Source organism: Paramisgurnus dabryanus, chromosome 6 (genome assembly GCF_030506205.2).
Source record: "Paramisgurnus dabryanus chromosome 6, PD_genome_1.1, whole genome shotgun sequence".
In the NCBI taxonomy this organism is placed as follows: domain Eukaryota; kingdom Metazoa; phylum Chordata; class Actinopteri; order Cypriniformes; family Cobitidae; genus Paramisgurnus; species Paramisgurnus dabryanus.
The window spans coordinates 3431516-3441608 of NC_133342.1; the positions used below are offsets into that span (position 1 = coordinate 3431516).

At 38.7% G+C, this 10093-nt stretch overlaps 1 long non-coding RNA gene across 10 annotated transcripts; it reads right to left on the bottom strand.

Annotated features, from left to right (window-relative positions):
- Positions 1–667: 667 nt before the first annotated feature.
- Positions 668–4399, bottom strand: LOC135744270 (uncharacterized). 10 transcript variants are annotated; one of them, XR_010530701.2, is made up of 15 exons: positions 4270–4396; positions 3946–4005; positions 3720–3841; positions 3548–3619; positions 3322–3443; positions 3150–3221; positions 2928–3045; positions 2756–2827; positions 2530–2651; positions 2358–2382; positions 2144–2253; positions 1968–2043; positions 1799–1868; positions 1603–1699; positions 668–1522 (listed from the first exon to the last, which is right to left on the bottom strand). It is a non-coding gene; the product is annotated as an uncharacterized lncRNA (long non-coding RNA). The 10 variants fall into 10 exon arrangements; XR_010530699.2 differs by having other exon boundaries at positions 2358–2429; positions 4270–4395; XR_010530696.2 differs by having other exon boundaries at positions 2144–2258; positions 2358–2429; positions 3548–3572; positions 4270–4392.
- Positions 4400–10093: the final 5694 nt, after the last annotated feature.

A 10093-nucleotide genomic window follows, 5' to 3' on the forward strand; every position in this document is an offset into this window, starting at 1 on the left:
AGGATTCATCCTCTGAGGGTTCAGGGGTCAGTTGACAGCATCTTGCACGAACTGCGTGAGGAAATTTTTATTGTGGAAAAACTTTCTGAGATCAGAGAAAAACTTGGAGGCCCTGACAACGAAAGGATTGTCCGTGACGCTGTGGACAGTTGGAAGGGGATCATTCATATTGACTGAGTCTAACAAAAACCATGGGGAATACGTGCTTTATGACTGGATTGGTAAAGTGCCTACTTAAACATCGTATTAGATGTGAGATGACCAGCTTGCTTTATAAAATTGTTAATGAAAACTCTGATGTAACTGTACCTGTTAACAGATGTGTTGTGGATGCTAAACGCCTTACAAATCTCGAGAACCAAATGTCTGTTGTAAGAAATATTTCTAATGATTGGTCTGCACTGATGCGTTTATGCATTAACAAGGGTGAATCAATTTCTGTAACTATTAAAAATTTTTTAGACTTGATGACTGAAGGTGGTACCTGTATCAGAATTACAGACATATTATGCATGTGTACCTATGTGTCTGATTTATGTCTATTTACAATGTCTAGTAATGATCAGGGTTATGTTTGTGAAATTATTGAAACACTGGTTGATTACCTTATTGACAAAAATATTGTGATGTGTATAAAGTTTCTACACTACACTCTCAGAAAAGAAAGTACATAATTGTACCTTTAGGGGTACAATGGCTTGTCACTGGGGCTGTACCCTCAAGGGTACAGTTTTTGTACCCTTGGCAGAGGGTACAAAATTGTACCCTTGTGATTTGTACCTTAAGGGACCAGTTTTGTACCTCTAGTGACAATTTTGTACCTTTATTTAACAGTACAAATATGGACCCTTCAAAAAGGGTACAAAAATGGCTTTGACAGGGTACACTCATGGTTTTAAAACTTATACATATATCTCAATCTAAATATTGTAAACTTTAAATTATAAGTGCATATGACTCAGTGTATTTGTGTTGGTTTAGCCAATTGTTTAGAGTAAAGGTAAATTTTAAACATTAGTATAAAAAAATGATAACAGAAAAGATAAAATACACAGTGAGTTTAATGAACAATCATTTATTTTACAAAAGGTTCAGATATAAAACAGAAGTGTGCTGTTCAGTCCAAATCATTCACAACATTGTGTTCAGTCACAACATTAAAAACTAATTTTTTCATTTACACTTTACTTAGAAATATATCAAGTATTCCTTTGACTTTAACAGACTGTCCAAACAGGAATATTTTAAAACAAAATCAGTGTGCTGTTCCTTAACCAAACAACATTTAAACATTTTTAACAGGGCCACATCTGTCCTTGCCAAGCAGTGAGAAAACACACAAATATAAATTTTTTCACTGATAAAACTGTGGTGTACTCACAGCATAATGAGTAAATGAATAGGTCCATATGGAGTAACATTTCTTTAGTTTTTGTTGTGTTAATGACGGGTGGTAGAGGATAGTCAGTCAGCCTCCTTAATGGTAAAGATCGAAAACTGCTCTGGGCACGTTCATACTTATCTGTGAGAAAACACAAAAATATGAATAAATTTTCCAATGACAGAACTATGGTATACTCACAACATAAATAAATGTGGTACCTTTAAAGTTTTTGCGTGTGAATGATGGTTGGTCGAGAACAGTCAGCCACCCTCAATGGTAAAGATCCAAACTTGTGCTGGAAACTTTTGTGCTAAACTGAGAAAAAACACACAAATATAAATTTATTTTCCACTTACAGAACTGTGGTGTACTCACACAACATAATAAATAAATTAATAAATGTGGTAACGTTACCTTTGAAAGGTCTTGAATGACTGTTTGGTTGAGAGCAGACAGACAGACAGTCAGTTAACGTTAGTCCTTACTGAGAGAGAAACACACAAATATAAATTATTTTTCACTTACAGAACTGTGGTGTACTCACTTAACATAATAAATACATTAATAAATGTGGTAATGTTACCTTTAACAGGTCTTTAATGACTTTGGTTGAGAACCGACAGACAGACAGACAGACAGTCAGTTAACCTTAGTCCTTACTGAGAGAGAAAACACACAAATATAAATTATTTTTCACTTACAGAACTGTGGTGTACTCACTTAACATAATAAATTAATGAATAAATGTGGTAAAGTTACCTTTAAAAGGTTTCTGTATAAATTACTGTTTGGTGGCGTGTAGACAGTCAGTCAGTCAGTCAATCTCCCCTGACTGAGAGAGATTCAAACTTGCGCGGGAAACGTTTGTGCTAAACTGTGAGAAAACACACATAAATATGGATTATTTTTTACTTACAGAACTATGGTGTACTCAAACAACATAAAAATACATTAATTAATGTGGTAATGTTACCTTTAACAGGTCTTGAATGACTTTGCTTGAGAACAGACAGACAGACAGACAGTCAGTTAATGTTAGTCCTTACTGAGAGAAAAACACACAAATATAAATTAATTTTCCACTTACAGAAATGTGGTGTACTCACACAACATAATAAATTAATGAATAAATGTGGTAAAGTTACCTTTAAAAGGTTTCTGTATAAATTACTGTTTGGTGGCGTGTAGACAGTCAGTCAGTCAGTCAGTCAGTCAGTCAATCTCCCCTGACTGAGAGAGATTCAAACTTGCGCGGGAAACGTTTGTGCTAAACGGTGAGAAAACACACATAAATATGGATTATTTTTTACTTACAGAACTATGGTGTACTCAAACAACATAAAAATACATTAATTAATGTGGTAATGTTACCTTTAACAGGTCTTGAATGACTTTGCTTGAGAACAGACAGACAGACAGACAGTCAGTTAATGTTAGTCCTTACTGAGAGAAAAACACACAAATATAAATTAATTTTCCACTTACAGAAATGTGGTGTACTCACACAACATAATAAATTAATGAATAAATGTGGTAAAGTTACCTTTAAAAGGTTTCTGTATAAATTACTGTTTGGTGGCGTGTAGACAGTCAGTCAGTCAGTCAGTCAGTCAATCTCCCCTGACTGAGAGAGATTCAAACTTGCGCGGGAAACGTTTGTGCTAAACGGTGACAAAACACACATAAATATGGATTATTTTTTACTTACAGAACTATGGTGTACTCAAACAACATAAAAATACATTAATTAATGTGGTAATGTTACCTTTAACAGGTCTTGAATGACTTTGCTTGAGAACAGACAGACAGACAGACAGTCAGTTAATGTTAGTCCTTACTGAGAGAAAAACACACAAATATAAATTAATTTTCCACTTACAGAAATGTGGTGTACTCACACAACATAATAAATTAATGAATAAATGTGGTAAAGTTACCTTTAAAAGGTTTCTGTATAAATTACTGTTTGGTGGCGTGTAGACAGTCAGTCAGTCAGTCAGTCAGTCAGTCAATCTCCCCTGACTGAGAGAGATTCAAACTTGCGCGGGAAACGTTTGTGCTAAACGTTGAGAAAACACACATAAATATGGATTATTTTTTACTTACAGAACTATGGTGTACTCAAACAACATAAAAATACATTAATTAATGTGGTAATGTTACCTTTAACAGGTCTTGAATGACTTTGCTTGAGAACAGACAGACAGACAGACAGTCAGTTAATGTTAGTCCTTACTGAGAGAAAAACACACAAATATAAATTAATTTTCCACTTACAGAAATGTGGTGTACTCACACAACATAATAAATTAATGAATAAATGTGGTAAAGTTACCTTTAAAAGGTTTCTGTATAAATTACTGTTTGGTGGCGTGTAGACAGTCAGTCAGTCAGTCAGTCAGTCAGTCAATCTCCCCTGACTGAGAGAGATTCAAACTTGCGCGGGAAACGTTTGTGCTAAACGTTGAGAAAACACACATAAATATGGATTATTTTTCACTTACAGAACTATGGTGTACTCAAACAACATAAAAATACATTAATAAATGTGGTAATGTTACCTTTTACAGGTCTTGAATGACTTTGGTTGAGGACAGACAGTCAGTTAATATTAGTCCTTACTGAGAGAAAAACACACAAATATGAATTATTTCTCCACTTACAGAACTGTGGTGTACTTAATGAACATTAACCAGCTCATTAAAATGAGTCTATTAAAATGAGGCAATAGTGCTGTGTCAATGTCGCGTTGTCACGTCGTATACAACTTTACACAAATTACCGTAACCGAATCAGTATTAAAATGAAGAGTCACGACAAACAACACATTTTTAAAGTTTAAAAATGCTTTAAAGGTGATGAAGGAAGGATTTTCCAGTGTTTACCTGTTAATGCTCTTATAACTGTTGTGTCATCCTCCTGTTGCGTTGCTCTGTGAAACTCGACTCCAGTCAGACCGTGAGATGTGGGGGGATGGGCGCGTGTCAAAATAAAAGCGCGTTTTTTTTTTCATTGTGTGTGAGGGATTTAGTTATTCAGTATTTATTTAGTTTGTAAGTAATGGTTAATCAATTGCAGTTTTTGAGTTCACAGCACAGTTTTTATGAATTGAAATTAACTTTTTTTCATTAAAATTTCAAATAAAAATATAGCTGCAAGCAGCGATTCGGGGCCAAGCACCTTTAGCGCAATGAGCACCCAAAGCACAGCAAGCAACATAGAAGGTATCAATCACCCAATGCTCACTGACCACCCAAGGTGCATCAAGAACACAAAGCGCAGCAAGTACCCAAAGCGTTGCAATGACAGAGCAGAACCACCGCAGTGCAGAGCAGCAACAGAAAACATGGCAAAAATAGAACATATGTGAACTACAGACAGGTCAAGAAGAAAAGGTGGGAAAGAACAAAACTTTAATAGAAAAAAACTAACACCTGCCTCAGGCTGGATTCAAACCCATGAACTCAGGATCTCTATGCATACGACTTAGACAGATGTGCCACTCAGTAGACACAGCTCAAGGAGCAGCAGAAAAGAGCGTACATGCCATACAAAGAATTCAGAAGTTATAAGCAGTTCTATAAGAACTGTTATAGTTTATAACCCCTAGGTGGCGCTATTCTCTGATTTCCTCAGGACATCATGCCGAAGCTCCCTACCGATTTTTGCCCCGATATATCCGATACTTCAAAAGTTAAAGCAAATTATCACAAATTTCAAAATGGCGGACAGGCGATTCGGTCAAAGCCGGCATAACTCACATCGACAGATGTGGCATGAGGTAAGCAATTCATAGACATCAAGATCATAATTTTCTGACAAACAGTTCAGAAGTTATGGGCAAAAATAGCCTATTTTATTATCTCATGACCCATAGGTGGCGCTGTCACCAAATTTGGCATGGACCCACAGTTCATGGTCCACATGAAGTGTAGCAAATTTCATTTCAATTGATCAAAGAATGACTGAGCTACAGCTTCAGAACCATTTTTGCGTCAACCTCGTTAAGTTTGCGCATTTATTACTTTTGAACAAAGATAAATATCAAAATTCTGTTCAGTCATTTCTATGCGGCTTACTCCAAAGATTATCTGTGCCAAATCTCATAAGAATTGAACAACATTTGAAGGAGGAGTAGCGAAAAAATGGAATACTGTACATTTCAAAATGGCCGCTACTGTAATGGGTGGAGTTTTACTGTAAGGTATTAAAAGCAACAAGCATAAGGAGAGCAATCACGTGTACTAAGTAGAATTTTCATAGATCAAGCGGATCAGAAGTTATAACCCTTTGAACATTGAATTTTTGCACTGCTGGTGGCGCTATAGAGTTAGTACTAGAGACCCCATTTTTGGTCACATGACTTTTTAAGACCACCCCTACAACTGTGCCAAATTTCATCATTTTCCTATGTACGGTTCATAGGGCTGCCATAGACGCCTATGGCTAAGAAGAAGAAGAAGCAGAATAATAATAATAATACTAACAATTACAATAGGTGTCTCAGCACCTTCGGTGCTTGACCCCTAATAATAATACTAACAATTACAATAGGTGTCTCAGCACCTTCGGTGCTTGACCCCTAAATATAGCTGCAAGCAGCAACACGGGGTCAAGCACCTTCGGCGCAATGCACACACAGCACAGCAAGCACACAAAGCACAGCAAGCTCACAATGCACAGCAAGCACACAAAGCACAGCAATTACACAAATCACAGCAGGCACACAAAGCACAGCAAGCTCACAAAGCACAGCAAGCACACAAAGCACAGCAAGCACACAAAGCACAGCAAGCTCACAATGCACAGCAAACACACAAAGCACAGCAATTACACAAATCACAACAGGCACATAAAGCACATCAAGCTGACAAAGCACAGCAAGCACACAAAGCACAGCAAGCACATAAAGCACATCAAGCTGACAAAGCACAGCAAGCACACAAAGCACAGCAAGCACACAAAGCATAGCAAGCTCACAAAGCACAGCAAGCACACAAAGCACAGCAAGCACACAAAGCACAGCAAGCACACAAAGCACAGCAATTACACAAATCACAGCAGGCACACAAAGCACAACAAGCTAACAAAGCACAGCAGGCACACAAAGCACAGCAAGCTCACAAAGCACAGCAAGCACACAAAGCACAGCAAGCACACAAAGCACAGCAAGCTCACAATGCACACAAAGCACAGCAATTACACAAATCACAGCAGGCACACAAAGCACAGCAAGCTCACAAAGCACAGCAAGCACACAAAGCACAGCAAGCTCACAAAGCACAGCAAGCACACAAAGCACAGCAAGCACACAAAGCACAGCAAGCACACAAAGCATAGCAAGCTCACAAAGCACAGCAAGCACACAAAGCACATTAATTACACAAATCACAGCAGGCACACAAAGCACAGCAAGCTCACAAAGCACAGCAAGCACACAAAGCACAGCAAGCACACAAAGCACAGCAAGCACACAAAGCACAGCAAGCACACAAAGCATAGCAAGCTCACAAAGCACAGCAAGCACACAAAGCACAGCAAGCTCACAAAGCACAGCAAGCTCACAAAGCACAGCAAGCACACAAAGCACAGAAAGCTCACAAAGCACAGCAAGCACACAAAGCACAGTAAGCTCACAAAGCACAGCAAGCTCACAAAGCACAGCAAGCACACAAAGCACAGCAAGCTCACAAAGCACAGCAAGCACCATAAATTGCATCAAAAACGCAAGGCTCAGGAATCATACAGCAGAACCACCACAATGCAGAGCAACAACAGCAAACATGGAAAAATAGAACACATGTGAACTACAGACAGGTTTAGAAGAATTGATGAGGAAGAACAAAATACGTGACTCATGTGGGATTCGAACCCAGGATCTCAGAATTTCAATGCATACGATTAACTAGATGCGCCACTCAGTTGACACGGTTCATTGGGCAGCAGAAAGAGATAACAGTATAATATCAATAAGAATTGTAATAGTTTATAACCCCTAGGTGGCGCTGTACTCTGACTTCCCAGGTAACTTCAGGACATCATGTCAAAGCTCCTTACCAATTTTTGTGCGGATATGTCAAATAGTTCAAAAAATATAACAATTTATGTTAAATTTCAAAATGGCAGACAGGTGGTTCGGTCAAACCCGGCATAATACACATCGACAGATGCGGCATGAGGTAAGCAAACCATAGACATCAAGATCATAATTTTCTGACAAGCAGTTCAGAAGTTATGGGCAAAAATAGCCTATTTTATTATCTCATGACCCATAGGTGGCGCTGTCACCAAATTTGGCATGGACCCCAAGATCATGGTCCACATGATGTGTACCAAATTTCATTTCAATTGATCAAAGAATGACTGAGCTACAGCTTCAGAACCATTTTTGCGTCAACCTCGTTAAGTTTGCGCATTTATTACTTTTGAACAAAGATAAATATCAAAATTCTGTTCGGTCATTTCTATGCGGCTCACTCCAAAGATCATCTGTGCCAAATTTCATAAGAATTGAACCACATTTGAAGGAGGAGTAGCGAAAAAACGAAATACTGTACATTTCAAAATGGCCGCTACTGTAATGGGTGGAGTCTTACTGTAAAGTATCAAATTCAATAAGCGGGATGAGAGCAATCACGTGTACTAAGTAGAATTTTCATAGATCAAATGGTTCACCAATTATAACAGTTAGAACATTGAATTTTTGGACTACTGGTGGCGCTATAGAGTTACTGATAAAGACCCCATTTTTAGTCACATGACTATTTATGACCACCTCTACATCTGTGCCAAATTTCATCATTTTCCTATGTACGGTTCATAGGGCTGCCATAGACTCCCATTGGGGAAAAATAATAATAATAATAATAAATATAGCTGCAAGCAGCAACACGGGGACAAGCACCTTCGGCGCAATGCACACACAGCACAGCAAGCACACAAAGCACAGCAAATTCACAATGCACAGCAAGCACACAAAGCACAGCAATTACACAAATCACAGCAGGCACACAAAGCACAGCAAGCTTACAAAGCACAGCAAGCACACAAAGCACTGCAAGCACACAAAGCACAGCAAGCACACAAAGCACAGCAAGCTCACAATGCACAGCAAGCACACAAAGCACAGCAAGCTCACAATGCACAGCAAGCACACAAAGCACAGCAATTACACAAAGCACAGCAAGCTCGCAAAGCACAGCAAGCACACAAAGCACAGCAAGCACGCAAAGCACGGCAAGCACACAAAGCACAGTAATCTCACAAAGCATAGCAAACTCACAAAGCACAGCAAGCACACAAAGCACAGCAAGCTCACAAAGCACAGCAAGCTCACAAAGCACAGCAAACTCACAAAGCACAGCAAGCACACAAAGCACAGCAAGCTCACAAAGCACAGCAAGCTCACAAAGCACAGCAAACTCACAAAGCACAGCAAGCTCACAAAGCACAGCAAGCTCACAAAGCACACAAAGCACAGTAAGCACACAAAGCACAGCAAGCACACAAAGCATAGCAACAAAAAAAGCACTGCAAGCACACAAAGCACAGCAAGCTCACAAAGCACAGCAAGCTCACAAAGCACAACCAGCACACAAAGCACAGCAAACTCCCAAAGTACAGCATGCACACAAAGCACACAAAGCACAGAAAGCACAGCAAGAACCACCACAATGCAGAGCAACAACAGCAAACACGGAAAAATAGAACACATTTGAACTACAGACAGGTTGAGAAGAACTGATAAGGAAGAACAAAATACCTGACTCAGGTGGGATTCAAACCCAGGAACTCAGAATCTCAATACATATGATTAACTTGATGCGCCACTCAGATGACACAGCTCATGAGGCAGCAGAAAAGAGATTAGAAAGCTACAAGGATTAACATATGTCAAATTAGTTTATAAACCCTAGGTGGCGCTGTATTCTGACTTCTCAGGTACCTTCAGGATATCATCTCAAAGCTCCTTATCAATTTTTGCGCAGATATGTCCAATAGTTCAAAAAATATAACAATTTATGTCAAATTTCAAAATGGCGGACAGGCGGTTTGGTCAAACCCGGCATAATACACATCGACAGATGCGGCATGAGGTAAGCAATCCATAGACATCAAGATCATAATTTTCTGACAAACAGTTCAGAAGTTATGGGCAAAAATAGCCTATTTTATTATCTCATGACCCATAGGTGGCGCTGTCACCAAATTTGGCATGGACCCTAAGTTCATGGTCCACATGAAGTGTACCAAATTTCATTTCAATTGATCAAAGAATGACTGAGCTACAGCTTCAGAACCATTTTTGCGTCAACCTCGTTAAGTTTGCGCATTTATTACTTTTGAACAAAGATAAATATCAAAATTCTGTTCAGTCATTTCTATGCAGCTTACTCCAAAGATCATCTGTGCCAAATCTCATAAGAATTTAACAACATTTGAAGGAGGAGTAGCGAAAAAATGGAATACTGTACATTTCAAAATGGCCGCTACTGTAATGGGTGGAGTTTTACTGTAAGGTATTAAAAGCAACAAGCATGAGGAGAGCAATCACGTGTACTAAGTAGAATTTTCATAGATCAAGCGGATCAGAAGTTATAACCCTTTGAACATTGAATTTTTGCACTGCTGGTGGCGCTATAGAGTTAGTACTAGAGACCCCATTTTTGGTCACATGACTTTTTAAGACCACCACTACAACTGTGCCAA